Below are 18,700 nucleotides of genomic sequence, written 5' to 3'. Positions count from 1 at the left end.
GGTGGAATAATGCTGCCTAGTTTGTGGCAGCCAGGAAGCAGAATAAGGGAACACCACAAGAGAGGAAAGGGTTAGGGTCCATCTAAGGTACTCAAAGTCATCCCTCCATGACCCACCCAGACACAGCCAGAAGTATGCTTTACTAATCCTCTAGGGAACTTCCAAGCAAATCAAGCTGACACTTCTAAGTGTAATCGCACAGTATTATAATAAAAGACATGCCCAGTTGAATCCCTACCTGGGGTGAGGGAACTGGCACATTTTTCTATAAGTGACTTTCAAGCTACCCGAGAGATGACTAAGAGTTGGGCTGTTGACAAGGATGCTAAGAGCTTCCACATAGCTCTTCTCATTTAAGTATGTGTAAAACAAGCAATTAGAAACATACAGGAATAAATAGGATCAGTGAGAAAAAGTAAGAATAATCAACTAGGAAAACATGTCAACCTGGGGCCATCTAGCATAGGAGCAAATATCCCTGTATAAGCAAGAGCCTTCTAGAAGCCACTCCAACCCTAGTAGATTGTGTGCTCTGCTTTTCTCAAAGGTAAGAAATATTCAGAAGTGCCATCATCTGACATGATCAACAGAGGCATTTCAGCTTTCTGGAAAATTATTAGGGTGGATTTCAGGTTCCTAGCTGAGGCTAACCTCCTGACTCTTCTTTTGTTGACTTTCTTATGGGCCAGTCTTCATTGATGTCCTCCAGGTGACTCCCCACTCCCCACACCCTCAGGCTTTGGAAGAGGGTCCTAAGTTCCTCAAAGGCAGGATCTCTTTCCTTGTCAGACTGCCTAATTATCTGCAAGGTTTTCCTCTAGTAATGGCCGGTGTTTATTTGATGGATCCCTCCAACCTTTGGCTTTCCTCCACTCATATTGACCACGGAAGCCATCTGGAGATATTGGCCCAGCAATTCAACTGGACTTTATTAAAGGCCTACTGGGTTCATGACATCATACTCACACAAAAATGCCTGCCCTAAAGGAGTTTGCCATCTAGTTGTGGAAATAAACAATAAACACGTGCAAATGTAAACAGAACCAAAAAATGTCAAGATATTTGGAGGTTACAGGACCATTGAGTTGATTCCATGGATGTCAATGCCAATATCCTCCAAATCATTGCCTTCAGGTTTATCCAAGGAAAGATGCAGGGATACAGAACCCATAACTCTGACGTCAGAGCTGTGAGGGAGGTCCAGACTCTATCCTGAGCCTCCTGCATAGGCAATGATCTTTCCATTCCTGGAGAAGTCCAAGAAGTAGATGGAAAATAAAGACCTCACATGTCCCTTCATGGGATACCTTTTCCAATCTTACCAATCAAGCTTCTTTGTGGGCTTGACAGTTTCTATTGCATCCATCTTTGTAGACAAGGACACAAAGAGGAAATGGGCCAATCATCCTGTCTCTGCCTAAATTTAACGTTTCTCTCTCTCTCTCTCTCTCTCTCTCTCTCTCTCTCTCTCTCTCTCTCTCTCTCTCTCTCTCTCTCCCCTCAAGCCTCTTTCTTGCAGTCCTGTATCTTTTTGTTATATATATGTAATTATATTTTTCAGGGAAACCCACTACTCTTGTCACAGTGAGCCTCAGTTCTGATTTATTAGCATGAAGAGATTAAGGTTAGAAGAAGACAGGAAAGCCAAGATAAAGTTGTGACACCATTTCAAGTCATGGAGAAGACAGGGAAGGAAAAATAAATTAAACAGAATGGAAACATTAAGACCAGGAAGGCCAGATTCCATGGTGTCAGAAATCTGCCACTCCAGTGGCCACTATTCTATACCACATGAGACCTCACCCCTACACACCTTGGATTGTTCTTATAGGCATGCTGGGGCTCAAATCTCACTGGGGAACTCTCATGGAAGAGGTGTCTGACTTGGTGCCACACCATTGCTTCCCTAAGAATTTGGGGTTTTATAGACAGTGGGCTGGCTGGGCCTTGCTACACTGAGGAAGGAGTGATGCTCAATTCAAGGTTTGGACTGGAGGGAACCTTGGAGAATCTGCTCCACCTACTTAGCAGATAGGGAAAATCAGGCCCAAGAGAGGGGTTGTCCAAAATCCCATAGCTGTTAAGGGCAAAACTGCCCTTAGAGTATTTCTTCCTCCCCTCTCCACCATTTTCCAGGTTCCCATCTCAGCTTTATCATTAATGGGAAACATAGGATAAGATACTGAACCACTTTGAGCCTTAGGCCTGTAAAATTAAGGCCATACGAACAGGCATTTTTGAGGCCTTCTTATAGGATGCCAGCTATTGTTTAGAATCATTCTCACATTTAAATCTGACAACAGTTCTGGTTTTATTTTGCCATGTTATATAGGGGAGAAAAATGAGTCTCTGTGAGACTAAGTAGATGTCTTAAGATCATGCAGCTTGGAGAACTGGAATTGTGATGCCAGTGGTTTATCCTGTGCCCCCCTTGCCAGCTGTGTTTAGCACAGGCCTAGAGAAAAATGAGGAGGATGGAACTGAGGAGCAAGCTCCCCCACACTCCTACTAGGCACTTTCATGTAGCTCCTACCAGCAACGACAAGGTGCTTCCTTCAACACAACCCTGCCATTGCTGTGCAGAAGCAAGTTATTGTACTTACAGGAGGAAAGCCTGCTCCCTCTTTCATGGAAGGTCACAGTGTCACATTCCTCGTGCCTATTGGTCAGGGTTTGGCCTCCAGAAAGTGACCTGGGCCAATGCTGCAGACAGGTACAAAGTGAAGAAGCCTTCAAGAGTGTCTGCCACACTTGGGTGTCTGCCCCACCAAAAAAGAAGCATTGCAATGCTCAAAGGCTCTCCCAAAATAAGAGAGCTGAACCTTCAAAGTCAGAGAAGGAATTTATTTGGAGAAATGACAGCTCACTAGCATGTTCTGTCCCACTTGCATAACAGAGCAGCATCTCCAGCTGCCATTTGCAAAGGCCCATTCTGCTCATTTTGCATTCAGGGTGCTTCTTCGGCCAGGGCTCAGAGCTGGCTGCACTGTTAGATGTGTCTTTGGACACACACTTTCATACACATGTACAGCAAGTCCTGTTGTTTTTAATAAAACTTATATTCTCAGTCCTTCTCTCCTAGAAATCCAATTATGTCCTCCACAGGGCAGAGGCCAAGAAGGCATCCACCCACACCATATTATTTTGCAGACAGCAGAAATGTCCCTATTGTCAGCTTCTGTTTCAGTGTTTCCTGGATCACTCCATACCAACAGCCTTCCTCTTCTTTCTAGCCTTCTACAGGAGTACTACCCAGACCAGACATCTTGGCACTTGTAGTGCCCTTGGACTTATTTCTGTCCAAAGTAGCACTTTGCTGTATCTACTCTCACATTATTATTTAACTGTGTGCTGTGTGAAAAAATTTGCTCCCTAGAGCAGGAACAATATTACAGAGCAGTGGATCTCTGAAATTCTAGAATCTAGGTAGTAGTTTAAACATTTTTTTCAGAATCTCTTATATCATTCAGAGGTGGACAGTTTCTGGGTACTCTTTTCCTAAAAGACCCTTGTCCATCAAGTAGACTCCTACCTTTATTTTCAGATGCACTTTAAATAAGTTATTTTTGACATTCCTAGCCATATCCACAACTCCAACCGGAATTAGTCACCCCTTTTCCTGTGCTCCTATAGCCCTTTGTACTCATCTTTGTTATTGCATTATTACAGAGGATTATATTTACCTTTTTAATATCTAGACACCTCTCCATCGGGAAGCTGAGCACCACATGGATAGCCACTCTAACCAGGAAGAGCTTGCAGGTGCAGGTGGTGATTCAGGTGCATGCACTTAAAGGAGGAGGAAGTTGGAGATGGGGGGGGGGCAAGAAAGATGAAATGAACTCAAGTGTCCCAAATTCTAAGCATAAAAATTCTCCCATCTGAAAAGGGTGTCTTATAAAAAGTACAGTACTGCATTTGGGAAAAGAATACAGATCCCAAAGGATAGGATGACCACAGAGGGTTCTGACCCCATCTGGATTGAATAGCAGGGTGTTCACTTTGGTAGGCAGAGCACAACAGCAGGAAAAAGCCTAGGAGGGAGCAGTACTCGAAGACAGGTGAGCTATGGCATCAAGACACTCAGTCATCAGACTCAGTAGTCACAGTAGTCACCAGTAGTCGAAGACTACTGGTGGCAGGATCCTCATACCAAGAGGGAGGTAAGGAAATATGACTTCAGCTCTCAGGGAAGGAATATAAAGGAGCCCAGAGAAGCACATTAAAGCTTGAGACACTGCTCTAAGCCCAGAAGGGAATGAGGAAACTGCTTCAGTAAACTGAAGCAGGAGCCAAGATGCTTTTACAGGAGCACGTTTCAGGGGAAAGAGAAAGGCTTAGAGGCTATATACCAGTGCTCATGGAACACATCTGGAGAAAGGGCTAATCTCACTCACCATCAGACAGTGGACAGTGGAGTTTAAGCTCCCAAATGAGCTCTTGTCTTCATCAAGCATAGCTCAAGAATTAAGACTGAACTAGACCAGCATGGAAGGAATCTGGAATGAAGAAGCAAAGCCTGATGAGGAGATACAAGGCAGGGGAGAAGGAACCTTTCTCAATTTTACATTTCCAACACCCTGCAAACTGCCTGTGTACACTAAACAGTCAAGAGAAATTTGAGGGAGTACAGTTTGGGGGGGGGGGAGAATTCCAGATACCTTTTCATCATTTTGATGGGTAACTCCCAGCTTTCTTGGCCAGGCCCTGTTTACTGGAACCCTTCATCCTGTGCCATAGGGAAAGTACAATTCCACCCCCCACCCCCCACCCCCCACCACACTGTTGCTCATTACCAAGAAAAATGACGGCTTGATTGTCTTCCAGTAAGAGAGAACCATCTATTTCATTTGGAAGTTTGGTAATTGATTAGGGCAATAGATTTTCTTCAGGGTAGTCTCTCTGGGAGAGTCTGGCTGGGGCACAAGATTTACATACATCAGGCTCTGTAGTTTGTCTTAGAGGATGAGATCACAAGGCCATTACAGGGCGAGGGGGTGGGATGGAGAGGGGCTGAGAAGGTGAGAAGGCAGAGTGGAGTTCCCAGACATCATTTCTCAACAGTGAGGGCCTCAGCTAGTTCAAAATGCTTTTAATTACTTTTCTGTCAGTAACTTTTAGGTAAATCCATTACCAAAGGTCTGCTGATGCTGGGATGTGATCAGAGCAAGTGACTCTTTGAAGGTGCCTATGGACAAAGCCTCAGTGTGTTTGGACCCCTAAAAATTACCATTAGCCTGTGTGGTCCCTAAATAGAGATGTATCCAGTGGTGGCTATACCGTGGCTGCACCCCAAACCACAGCAGAGTGGTATCCTGAGAGTTTATATCACCAGTCTACTACAAAGGAAGCAGGCCAGCTTTTAGCAAACACTCAGTCCCTATTAAGTTAACATTTGGGGCATCCGATCCTATATCCCACCCCCAACCTTTACTTCTAATTCTCTAAATGTCTCTGAATCAAATCTACTTTAAGGAAATCTTTCCAACTTGTTATTTGCTCCAGGTATAAATATAAATCATACTGTCCGCTTTCTTAGAGGAAACTTTACTTTAAGCCTCTCTGGTCATTGAACTGATAAGATGAAAGGCCAGTGCATACTAGGAACAAAGATGCTTCCATGGTAAAGATGGAATCTGTGGCACTGGGTGAATCAATGATGTAATCATGCTGCACTCTACCTTAATTGATGGACTTCCTTTCTTTGGTCATGACAATACCCTTTAAATTTGCTGAGGTCAACAGACTCAACTAGAAAGTTGACGGTGATATACGGAAGTATGAATTTAGTCCCAAACCCAAAGGTCAAAGGATAAGAGTGTTTAGATACTACCTACATATAAGTAAGAATTGATGGGTGAATTTTGTCTATATTGCCTGACTCCAGGCGTCTGAGCACTTCCAATAACTGTCAGGACTGTGACATTACAAATAGTAGGGGCACAAAGACATCTGTGGGTAGCCTAAGGAAATGAGAGAGTCATCTAGTGAGTGGCATTCATGCTGTCTCTACTCGGACTCATGATGGAGGAAGTTTCTCCCATGACCAGCTGGAAATACACCAAATTTGCTTGACACACAGAGACTAAGAGAACAGCATCTCCACCCTCTTCTCCCACACACAGTGTTCTCCACGGAGCGGTGAAGAACTGTAATCTTTCATGCATATTGATCCTCCTCTTTCTACCCTACAGTTCCAAGTTTCATCTCTGGAACTAAAAAGTAGGTCCTCATCAGACTAATAGCATTAGCCAGCAGATAGAAAAAAAATATCTAGATGATATTATAAAGGTATATATCCACTCTGATGAAATGTGAAACAGGCCTTGCAGATGAACTTGCTTCATTGAGAAAGGCTATAGATGTCTCTACTTGTTGCTCTAAGGTGCACCTGATTAATAATTGTTGTACACAGGGTGATACTGGGAAATGTACCTACTGGTCAGCAAACTTTTCTGAGCATCTATGCATGCAAGGTTTAATTCTATGAGGTATTCAAAGATAGATAAAGCCCAACTCATACCCTCAAGGTGCAAGTGAGAAAACAACATGAAGTTACTACCACAAGCTCTCCATTGCCTATACAGCACAGAGGTATCACTAATATCGATTCAAATGTTCATTGACACATTAATAAATGGACTTAGTCCTACACATCATGGCTACTTTCGTTCCCCTTCTGCCAATTTATCAAAAATAGAAATGCCAAAACCAGATTCAGTCTCTTGAAACCCGATATGAGAACACTAAGAACCCTATTAAACACAGTGGTAGCACTGATTTCTCTGGGACAGGTTGAGGAGGACACTTTGATTAACCAGATCTGAAGCATAAATCCACCCGTGAGGTAAAGTGCCCTGTGCTTGGCATTACCACAGTGTCTGGCACTAATTAGTTTATCCATAAATACTTCTTCAATGAATGACTGACAATGGGAGAGTTTTTAAATGTTCTGAATAAAACTATGAATTCTGGATATTTTGATTTTAAAGTAACTGCTTTGTCATAAAGACTGTAGTATCACAGGAGCAGTGATGACAAAGGCTGTAGACAGACCTCAAGTCTACCCTTACAGTATTAATAGTAACTGACCAGGCTGGTCTTGAGCAGGTCTTCTCATCTTTCAGAGATTCTATTTGGTCATGAATAGAGTGGGAAATGAAGGACAAAAAAGAAGCAGAGGAGAGTGTTGAGGAAGAACAAAGCAGGAGCATCCAGGCCAGCACTCAGGCACCCTGCATAGCTCAGCCCCACTAATTCAGATGCACTTGGCCTGGGAGCAGCCCTGGGCAAGGGGCTGAGTTGTTGCCACACATCACAAGAAACAAAATGCAGGGAAAGAAGGATTGAAGATGGGTCATTGGAAATGAAGCACAACACACTCTGCCTTCCTCTCCTTTTGGGTATTCCATGGACCAGCACCTCAAACACCCAAGCCACCCTGGTAACTGTAAGAAATATTAATTGTAAAAATTCAAAATTAATAAAGAGTGTGAGATTTTAATGAGTATTTGAGCTAATCATTGATTGATATTTTTCCCTAAATTCCCTTTCTGAAGTTTCTCTTTATGAACATGTGGACACTTTTGGCAGGAGGAGCTCTGCTACATCAGATGTAAGGCTGTGTTGATCTAGGGTCAGAGAGGAGAAAATTAAATAAAGCTCATCCAGAATGTATTGAATGCCTTTTTCTTCCCCTTTATTTCCTTTTATTGTTTCCCTGCTCCCCACTTCACTTCCTTCCTCTCTTGCATTTCAGCTGAAAGTTAGTCAAAATTATAAAATGAAAAAGGCACTTGGGAAATACTTTGGAGAACTTGGTCCCCACTGCCACCAATATGTGTCGCTAAAATAAGGGTATGAACTTTCCAAGTCACTTTATTTCTCTGGCCCTCAGCTTCCTCATTTATAAAATGAAGAGTCTGAATAAATTGAGAATGTTCAAATGCTGCTCCAGATAAGAGATGGTATTTCCAAATCTTTGTGCTCTCCTCAACCAGAAGAAGCTAATCTTTGGATGAGAGAGAAGACTCCCTAGTAGTTCATTTGCAAAGAACAAATGTATCCATTTGCTTCTTAACAGCAAAAAAATTAGCCATTGGACTAGCTGATCTCAAAGATCTTTTCCCACTCTGGAGCTGTAAGGTTCTACTGCATATTATTTCGGTCATGTGACAGACATTGTGCCCAGTGCAGCAAAGCAAAGACAGGAGAAGGGTAAGACTGAGTCTATGGCTTCAAGCAACTTACTGAGCTCCAAAATTAGCCATAAAGTAAGCTTAGCATTGAGGGGATCAGGGGGCACAGTGCCCTAAAAAGGATCAGAGACAGCTGCTGTGAGCAGGGAAATGTCACAGACCAGAACTCAGTTTTGGGGGATTTGGGGCATTCTACTAAAACTGTAATCTCACTTTCCCTTGGAAGGAATATAAACTAAGTTTGTAGATGTGCAAAAAATAATTCACTGGTTTTGGAAAAAAATTAGAAAATGAACAGCTTGTCCAAGACATCTTTGCTCTTCTACCAAGATCTAGAAGAGGAGGGAGACTGCACTGCAGGCAGGTTGGACTAGTCATTCCCCTCAAGGTTCTTTCACACTGTACCACCTGGGCACAAAGGGCAGCAAGTCAGCCATGGCCTTGCCCTCCTGCAACAACATACAGTTTGGGGCAATGTGCCAGCTCACCAAAAGACACAGTGGGCTCAGGGCCCATTTCCATTTGGTGGGTTAATAGTGACCCTATGGAGCCTTTCCCACGAATTCATCTGAGTCTAGTTAGTTCAGGGAAGGCTGCCTGAGTCAGCAGCAGGGCAGACAAAATGACCTCCCAATGCAACTTCTCATGAGACACAGCCCTGGCTGATTCGGTTTGGCTGGAATTCCAAGACATTCCAATATCTGCACAAAGGGCAGACCCTCACCCCAGCCAGGCTGACCTCAGCCTTCCTCCTCCCAATAGATAATTATGCCTTTAGGTCTCCAAAGCCAGCCTTCTTGTGGGTAGCCTTTGGAAGTGACAAGCACTTTTCTGATGGGAATTAAAGGGTTTTGAGTGGCCAAAAGGCTTCTCTGCAGGAGGGTTTGTTATTCTTTTAATTGTGGCATTATACCTCAGGCTAGCATTACATAAACATTCATGCAGCTATTCAACTTACAAAATTAGCTTCTTTTGACAGGCTTTATCGTGGCCAAGGCCAGTCTCACCCGGAGGTAAAGGTGGCCACCAATTCTGGGCTAGGAGTTCTAAATGCTGGAACTCCATATCCCGACCTTCCTGCCCAGGGATTTCTTGCCTTTTGATTGATGCCTGAAATTCTACCTTTGGGATTTTGGCCATACTACTGAAAATTATAGTCTCTCTTTCCCTGGGAGGGAATATAAACTAAGTTCATAGATGTGCAAAATATAATTCATTGATTTCAAAGAACAATTAGAAAACAAACAGCTTGCCCAAGAAGCCAAGTGCTATAAGACTAATGTGCTTTATTGCAATTATTGTAGAAGACCATTGAACTGGAATTCCAAATTAATACCATATCTTAACTTCGACATCTTAAAGTATATATCTTCACTACAAAAGAACAATAATAATAATGAACAAACATCTAGATTCTGCCAAGTTTCCTGCTCCTTCTTATGGAATAAGAATTACGTGTAATTTATTCCCTTGGTTTCAAACCCATTCTTTAAAGAGCTGTTACCCATTACATCACACAGCTCCGTGTCTCTCTAGGACTTCTGAAACATCACTGAGATGTCCATCTCCCAGCACATGCGGGGTTCCCAATGTGCTTTCCCTTTTTTCTACTTTAGCTTTCAAGCTGTAGTAAGTACTATGATTTTTGAAAATAGATAATAATCATTTTTAAATATACATCCATTGTTTGCATGTACCCAGTACTGAACTCCAGCATAACTCCTTCATGACAGCATTTGTATTCTTCCATTCACTCCTTCAATTTACTTACCCCCTATCAAGGATACATTAGACACTGGTGAAAAGAAAATGTCCCAGCCTAAGTTCATAGTCTGGAGGTGAAACAGGTAAATGAGGAAGTAAAATGGCTCTGTAACTGCTGGGGCTGAGTAGAACAAAAAGAGCACAGAGGAAGGAACTCCTTAACTTGCCTGGGACCCCAGGAAAAGTTTCAAAGAGGATCCACTCAAGATGCTGGTGTCTGGAATCAGCCATTAATGGTCAGAGATTAAGACACTGTGACCAGAGTTCACCCTTCTTTGTGTATTCACCAAAAGATGGATAGTCTGATGGATAGTCTAGGGCAGGAGAGTTGATTTTTTTTTGGAGTTCTTTTCTGACAAAAACAGAACAAGAGGATTTCAGGTTTTTAGACATCTCTTCAACAGAGCGCCTCCTTAGCTTCTTCTCCCTGGATAGCAAAACCAAGGGCAAGCAAGCTGGTTTGCACAGGTGTCAGGAAAAACGAGATGCGTCCTCCATGCTTCTGGCACACTGAAAGTCTCCCCTGGCAGGGGGCCAGCCTGGTGGCATGCAAGTAATATAATACACAATCTAAATGCAATCATTTGGGGCCTGTTTGGGGAATCAATTAGCAATAAGCATATACATCCATTTACAAAATAGCAGTGTGCTAGAGTATACCCGCATTGTAATTGGAAACTAAAATAATACCTGGAGGAATAATCATTTTTAAAATCTTCTCCAAAAAGCTAAGAATAATATTAAGAAAATAAAATTAAAAATGTCATCCATCTGCAGAGTTATATCCTTAGGGAAGTACCGCAGAGCACACTAACAAGCAACTGAATCCATGTATAAATGAACTGAAATCCACAAAGGCAACAAAAGGCAGGGTGGGGCGTGGACTGAAAAAAATCTCCCTTGTAGATTAACTATCCCGAATTGAGCACAGTTCCATTTGATCGCTTCTTGTAGGAGATGGGATGCTCTGAGGCTGGGCATGACCCTCAAGGGAAATTATTCTTTATCTGCCTATTCACAGGGTCCCCTGCAATAGTTTCTGAACTCACTTTCACACATCATGCCATGCGTGAGTCTGAGCCTCTGCCCTCACACCTCCCTCTTGTCCCCAGGGGGAATCTCACACATGTAATTTACTGTTCACTGCTAGCTGGGGAAGAGTCTTAGCAGAAAACTAATTGGGATAAGGAATAAGGGAACAGAGTAAACATAAAGAAGAGAAGAGAACATATAAACTAGAACCTGAGCGCTTGGCCATCAAAACAAAGCTAAGCCAAGCATATTCTGGCTGATGACTCTAAGGAAGTAAGCAAGTGGCTCAGGGAAATCCCACTCCCTGAGAGGCTCCCAGATCTGTTGCCCTTGGGGGCCTGTGGCCTGGAAGCCTGTTCCTATGCACTCACTTTAGGTTCTACATTAAGGTGAGATTTCCCTGTTACATAGGAGTCAGGTGGGATTCCTGAGCTAGGAATTAATAGGCTGATGCCACCAGGAACCCGGCAGAGGCATCAAGCTACTTGTTCAACTCCTCTGGGCATTCCCAGGCCTTCACATACATGGACAGAGGCTGGTGGCTACTGCCATTTTCACACACTGGAAGTGACACCTGTGGCATGTTTAGAGCTCTTTGGGCCAGTGGACATGACTTGTACATACCACTCAGTTTAATTCCTGGAAAGTGGGAGCCATATTTGGTATTGTCCTTAGAGACTAAAAGGATGCTTTAACCATAATCTTGGGATAAGCCACTTCAGCCTGTTAGTCTCAATGCCTAATGCTACACTCTCCATTGGTATGAGTAACTAAGATGTTGCAAAAGCAAAGAGAAAAGTTCATCATCAAATAGACACTGCATCCCTACCAGGGGTAAAGCCCAGGCTCAAATTCCAAAACTTTCCTTCAAAAATAGGAGGATGTGTGCCAAGTGTAGTGGTGCACACCTGTAATCCCAGCACTCAGAAGGTGAGACAGAAGGATTGCCATGAGTTTGAGGCCTGCCTGGGCTACTTAGTGAGTTCAAGGCCAGCCTGAACTGCATAGAGAAATCCTGTCTCAAAAAACCACAAAAGAAGAAGAAGAAGAAGAAAAGAAGAAGAAGAAGAAGAAGAAGAAGAAGAAGAAGAAGAAGAAGAAGAAGAAGAAGAAGAAGCAGAAGCAGAAGCAGAAGCAGAAGCAGAAGCAGAAGCAGAAGCAGAAGCAGAAGAAGAAGAAGAAGAAGAAGAAGAAGAAGAAGAAGAAGAAGAAGAAGAAGAAGAAGAAGAAGAAGAATGATAAGCTAAGCGTGATTTGGACAGATCATCTGATGGAGAACTGGGGTGATGGAAGTACAGGCTGTGAATTCAAGCCACAGTTAGGCTTGTCATTTGGTCACAGACATCATTGACCTGAGGCAGCTGTTCAGAGCTCAGACACCTCAGAGGAGCCAGTAGGGGAGGCAGGCACACCCATCACCACTGCAGGGAAACTCAGAGGCACAGGCCCCGCCAATGTGCAGGCTTTCTGTAATAGTAATAATCGCATAACACCGGTTTATATTTGCACTGGGCTTTGCCATTTACTAAGTCTTTTCCCTTATCTTTTCACAATTACCTACAAATTAGGTAAATTGTTCCCTCTAGGTCTACAGAGCAGGAAATGGATGTTCCCAGAGGTTAAGTGAATGGCCCCAGGTCACACAGCTGGATGTGTGAGAATCTGAGTTTTCTGATGCTGAAATTTCATGCTCTCTCCAAGATGCCACATTGCTTCTTGTCCTCTGGGCCACACCTCTTCTGGATGGGAACTCCCAGAAACACATTTCTCTACAAAGATCTGAGTTATTTCACAGGCAGAAAATTTATTTCATACATTTTAATGTAAAAGAATAGGAAGAAATGCAATTTTAAATACACTTAGTTCATCATTTAAAATGGGTTATTATTCAGTGCATAGTACTATGTAGAAACATCATGCCAGGCACTGTTGGGAGCAGAAGGGATATGCTCAAGGCAAGACCATGGACCTGGCACCTCCCGTCAATAACCCTAGGTTCCTATAAGGTGATCTGTTGACAGTCATGTGCAGTACATTCATATTTTGAAGGGAGTTTTTGAGAGTTGATACTATGTCTGACTCTGGTGACCTTTAAAGTCTACTGTACTCCTAAACTAGCAATTTGCAAAATTTAATGAGCATTGGAATCACTTGGTGAGTGTGTCAAAAGGCAGATTTCTACAGAATCAAAACCTCTGCAGTTGGGCCATCAAATCTGCACTTATACCAAGCAGCCAGGTGATTTGAGAAATTCAAGCTAGGGGAGACAGAAAGGAGCGTGGCTGGTGATGAATGTGTGTGGCCACATGATAGGAAGGCAAGAGGAATTTGCCTTAAACATCATCACTCCTTTAATAGATGTTTCATTTAGGGGCAGCTTGTCATGGAGGAAGGAGTGCTAGACTAGAAGTCAAGAGGCATAATTTCTAGTCTGCCCCACTGTCTGTCTCCTACACAATGTAAAGCAGTCATTTACCTTTCCAACCTCAGTTTGCACATGTGGAAACTGCACAGTGGAGATAGAAATCCTTCACATGGGTTCATGATGGATTTCCAATGGGAGTATGGATGCTAAAGCACCTTAGGAAATACAGAGAGCTGTATGAATCTGGAATTATCAAGTTCTGGGACCAGTGTACTGTGAAAAAGAAGAATGTCATACCTTTAGCCTTGTTACCCAATATGGTCAAGCTCTAGATACATAAACACCATGGCCTGTGAGAAAATGTCCAGCTTATAGTGATAAACTCAAGAAGATAGCCCCTAAAGGCTTGCCCTTAACACTAAAGTCCAGAGTGAGTTTTAACCCTGTCACCTTAGGTGCAGCAGCTTCCCGGCACCATCTCTCAGTTCCTGTCTCTTATTCTGCTGGAGATAGACCCCAGCTCAGGGGCAGAACACCACTACATAACTCACTACCGGGAATGGAAAGGCCACAAAGCACATTTAATTCTGCACTGACAGTTCCTGGGAAACAGGCCTAGTTCTCCATCGACCTCTAAAATAAGCTGATGGTTTTGGTAATAGGACTTTCTTCAGGAAATTTCATTCATGTATTCATTCATTCATTCTAGATGGCAAATACTTATTGATTTTTCTTTTACAATGTGCTTGTTGCTGCTGTTGTTGTTTGCTCTGTGGGGATTTCTGTTTACTTGCTTGCTTGCTTGCTTGCTTGCTTGCTTGCTTTCCTGGAGCTCTCACCTGATTTCCCAATTCTCACTGACAAGCAAGTCATTAGAAAATCATATTACCCAACAGCTACACCCTATTTCCTAGGGCAACTGAAGTCAGAGGGCATTATGTTGAAGACTCCTGGTTTAGACAGTCTTCAGTTCTTGGAGTTCCCATTACTATTATATTTCAATGCAGAGAATTCCATGGCTTGGCATACACATAGCCAAAAATCTAGTCTATTCAGATTCAAGTCCACATCATCCAAATGCCTTCCCAGCATTCCAAAGATGGCCTGCTGCAGGCTGTGGTCCTCACTGGTCACCGAGATAATGGGAAACTGGAGAATCTCCACTTTCCCAGCTTGTAAGGATTGTATCTTACACTCCTAAGTAAAGCAAGGAAAATCCCTCAATGCTCCAATACTGTGCTGAGTCTGGATAACCACCCCAAGCATCCTGTAGATGTGGGTAAGCAGAATAAGGACAGGTCCTTTAAAGACAGGACAACAGCAATCAGAGCCCTTGCTGAACACGAAACTCTATCGCCCCCAACCTGTATTTGAAACAACTCAAAGGACGCATCCTATCCATGACCCTCCTCACCCTGCATCTGTGTGCACCCTGCCACAATACACTGCCTGGTCCTCCCCAAGACCTTCCTGGATGAGTGTTATCCCACTTCTCCAGAATATCTGGATCTCAAGCCACATTGGGCAAGGGCTTACCCAACACTAGGTCTTTGTGCATATTTTACCATGTAATCCTCACATCTTTCCTATGAAGAAGGTTTTCTTTCACAGACAAGAGGTGCAAAGTAGTTAAGTAATTTTTCCAAAGACACATAATTTGTAAGGCATGGAGTTGAAACTGAATCTCAGGGGCTGATTACAAAACTGGAGCTCATTTGAATACATTAGGCTACATTGAATAGCCATCTTTCTTGGCTGTTTTAAGGGTTAACAGTAACAAATATAAAGTACTTAGGATGGAGTCTAATGATCCTTATTACTTCTGCTCTCAGTCTTGATTGTTAACCGGCTCCAGCATCTGGACTGTTAACTGAGTTGTCTTCCCTTTGAGTCTTAAGCAAAGAGTGTGTCTTATTCACTTAGTGCTCTCCATATCCCAGCAACTGTCTCACAATGTTTTGTATACATAAGGTCCTCAGTACATATTTGCTGAATCTCATCACAGTGCATGGAACTCACTGGGCCTTGAAACATGGCAGTGTTTGAATAGGGTGGGAGAAAGAGAAGAGACAAGTAGAAACAGGGATGTGCCCCAGTGCAGTGTAGGACCAGCCCAGATGGAACTGAGGTAAGATGAAAGGTAGGATACAGACCTCAGGGAAGCTCAAAGCAGCCCAATCACCAGCAGTAGGCAAGTTCTTCACCCAGCGCATTATACCACAGGGGAGGTGGCATATGCACGTGAAATTTTGTTATTTCACTCTTTTTCTTAGTTCAGGGTTCATTTAGAAATGTACACAAGAGATATCTTGATAGAAAGAACACAGCCCTATAATGAAAACATACAAGTGAAGACCAACTCTGACAAGCCCTTCCATGAGTCGCCTGCCTTCTCTGGCCTCAGAATCTCCATCTATAAAATGAGATATAAGCACCACCGCACTGCAAGACTCTGATCTTCATGATTCTGTGACGCTGAATGAATCTTATAATATGAATGACTTTCCTTACAACTAAGCGCCATTTAGTGTTCCATCTATGAGCAATAAACACCTGCTCTGGGCCCAGATCAGTGTTAGTCACCACAGAAAATATGAGAGGAGGAAACAAGGCAAAGCCCTTGTCCTCAAGGAGGCTAAATCTAGCATGGAAAACAGAAGAGCACTCCTGAAACCACAGGGGAGGAGCAAGACCAGTGAGGCACTAATGTGAATTTGTTTGGTCCAGGTGTTCAGCAGTCCCTAGTTGCAGCTGGGCTGCCTGAGCACCACCTGCTTCTGGAGCCTTACATAGGTCTGTGGCTGGAAAGAGGCATTCAGGGTTGTAGTTCTTGACCCAGGTTACGATAAGTTCAAGCAGTGGGGTTTCTAGGCCAAGGGAGGCCAGTGATTCCTGTCTGAAGGCATTCGTCCTGTTCCAAGTAGTTTTTAAATTGGAAGATGCCCATCCAACCAGCTTTCTACATGGTTCTTCAAGATGGCAAAGGCACTTTCTGCCCAGAGTCATCACAAAGTCTCCTTTTCTTAGAGGGTCACTTCAGGGACCCTGGGCTTCCACATCCATGTATACTGTCTGTCCCCATTATCTTACCTATTGAAAACTTCCTGGCAATTGCTTAGGCTAGTTCTTGAGTTTCATTGAGAAATGCTTGGTTGCAGTCATTGGAAGCTCCTAGGCATTTCTTCAGACACTTCTTTCCTCTGCAACCTCGCCGATCTCTACTCTTCCCCAACCTTGCACTCTATGCTTCTTGGTTCCTCTGTTGTCACAAAGCCCTTGTTACATCTCCTGTAAATGGCAGCTCATCCCTTCATGTCATCCTCTGCAAACCCACTCTCAGCATAGCGGCTGGCCATCAGTGGGGTTCAGTAAATATTTGTTTAAGAAATAAACGTGAGAATGAATCTAGAACATTCAAAATAAATATAACAGAAGTCTTAGAAGGTCAGGAGCTTGTGGCAGCAACAGCTCTAATTAGAAAGCTTTGGGTCCTCTCCCATCTCAGATATTGAGGTCCAAACACCAAATAGTTACTCTTACATTAACTTTTCAGAGAACTACCACAGTCATTATCCCATTTGAGGCTGCAGCATACGGTGAAATAACACAAGGCTTGGGCTTCTGCCACTTACCAAACCTCAGAGTTTGAACTAGTTAGTTAACCTCTTTGAGTTCTTGTTCCTCATATAAACGAGAGGTGATATTTATTTGAAAGTGCTGTTGTCATGATCAAACAGAACAAAGAATGGCAGTGCCACTCCCGGGTACTCAGGGATCATTGAGCTTATTCCTACTGATCCCTGCATTTTCCCTGGGAGCCACAAAGTGGGCATAATTGCCCCCCTTCATGACCACTACCAAGTAATAGATGGAAAATCCCAAGCTCAAGCTAGCCAGTGAACACCCTCCCCAGAGTGGCAGTTAGTCACAAAACTAAGCAAATGAAACAAGGACTTTGTGGAATTATCTCTAGCATTTTATCCCCAAGTCTCTCTCTCCCAGTAAGGGTCCAGTGAATTAGGCTTAAAATGAAAGATTACAGTGCTCATGCTACAGTCCAACCTGTATGGGGTTTCTTTTGTTTGTATTTTTTTGTTGTTGTTTTTTTACCAATGTCCCTTCCTCTACCACTTCCAAGACCCATAGGAATATGCATCTTAGATATGGCCCTGTTTCTGTTTATTATTGGTTATTATCTCCTTTGACTTACACTGAATGTGTGCCAAAGCCTTTGGCCCAGACACAGAAATGGCTTTTATTAAACACTGTTCATAAAAATATGCTTGTATCATCCATGATAATTTCATAGTGCTCACAAATGCAATGGCCTATTTGCTGTACACTCTACTTAGTGTTTTGTAGATCTACTCAAGAATTATTTTCACCTTTTAGATGATGCTCCTAAGACCAGGATTATATTTTCAGTTGGTGTCCTAGATGAACTGCAACACATGCACACACTGAATGCAATAGCAACTCTAAATTTGCAATTTTACAAATTCACATTGTTGAAAATTGTGCCATTTTAAAAGCCTTTGGCAGCCATTTTGTTTCTAGGTGCTTGCAGAGAAATGATGGAATTTGAGGTGCATCTTAAGGCTCTTTCATACAGCTGGAAATCAGCAAAATCAATCCACAAGTTCAAGGGACATTTGTAAGCAAAAAGACAGGAAAATTAAAAATGCTAAATAGTCAATAACAGCATCATTTTACTTAAGTTAACTGATGAAAGAAAGCAGCCAGGTATTAAGAAGTGCTTCTCCAATATGAGAGACAGCTCCAAAGAATGAATTTGCACTGCAGCTGTACAGATTTGGGTGTGTAGGGTGGGTCTTTAGTGTGGCATATCTTAGCCTGCATAACCATTCTCTTCCCAACAGTGACCCCTCATGGTTTATAGTCACTGGGATCCCTTGTCCAGCTGAAAGAAATTAAAAATCCCCTTTGCTGATATAATCTGTAAGAACCATGTGTGACATGGCCAGAAATCATTGTCAGAATGTCTAGACTCTGCAGCAAAATGTTAATTACTAATCCTATGGCCTACTTTGGAGGTGGGCTCTTCTGAAAGACTAACCCAATAGGCTACGGTCATCAGGCATCCCCTCTAATCAATAAAACCAGACTGTACTTGGCACTGTGAGGACACAGAAGAAAAAAAATCATAGGCTGAGTCAAGCAGCTTATACTTTACTTGGAAAGATAAAGAAACTAACCAGAAAATCCAGTAAATGGAAAGCAGTAGAGCCATTCTAGTGCTTCGGATAAAACAATATGGGTGTAAACTTGAGAGGTTATTGAGGGGCAACAGGATATATAATGTTAGAAAACTGAGCCATAA

General features: G+C 42.9%; 1 protein-coding gene and 1 long non-coding RNA gene across 9 annotated transcripts in view; one reads left to right on the top strand and one right to left on the bottom strand.

Moving 5' to 3' along the window:
* Positions 1–18,700, top strand: part of Slc14a2 (solute carrier family 14 member 2) — a 431,234-nt gene that overhangs the window by 263,629 nt on the left and 148,905 nt on the right. The window lies entirely within an intron of this gene.
* LOC147830105 (uncharacterized) overlaps positions 1–18,700 on the bottom strand; it is a 215,601-nt gene that overhangs the window by 194,831 nt on the left and 2,070 nt on the right. Inside the window, exon 1 of one of the 5 annotated variants that reach the window (XR_015443869.1) lies at positions 4,398–4,495. The exons of the other annotated variants lie outside the window; for them this stretch is intronic. This is a non-coding gene — a long non-coding RNA (uncharacterized LOC147830105). Of the gene's footprint in view, positions 1–4,397; positions 4,496–18,700 lie in introns of those variants that run through there. 5 annotated transcript variants of the gene reach the window in all.

Source organism: Heterocephalus glaber, unplaced genomic scaffold (assembly GCF_053883595.1).
Source record: "Heterocephalus glaber isolate CG9 unplaced genomic scaffold, H.glaber_assembly_v1.0 deba00000331, whole genome shotgun sequence".
Classification (NCBI taxonomy): domain Eukaryota; kingdom Metazoa; phylum Chordata; class Mammalia; order Rodentia; family Bathyergidae; genus Heterocephalus; species Heterocephalus glaber.
Note: the sequence above shows the minus strand (reverse complement) of the source record. Positions and strands in the feature narration are given on the sequence as shown.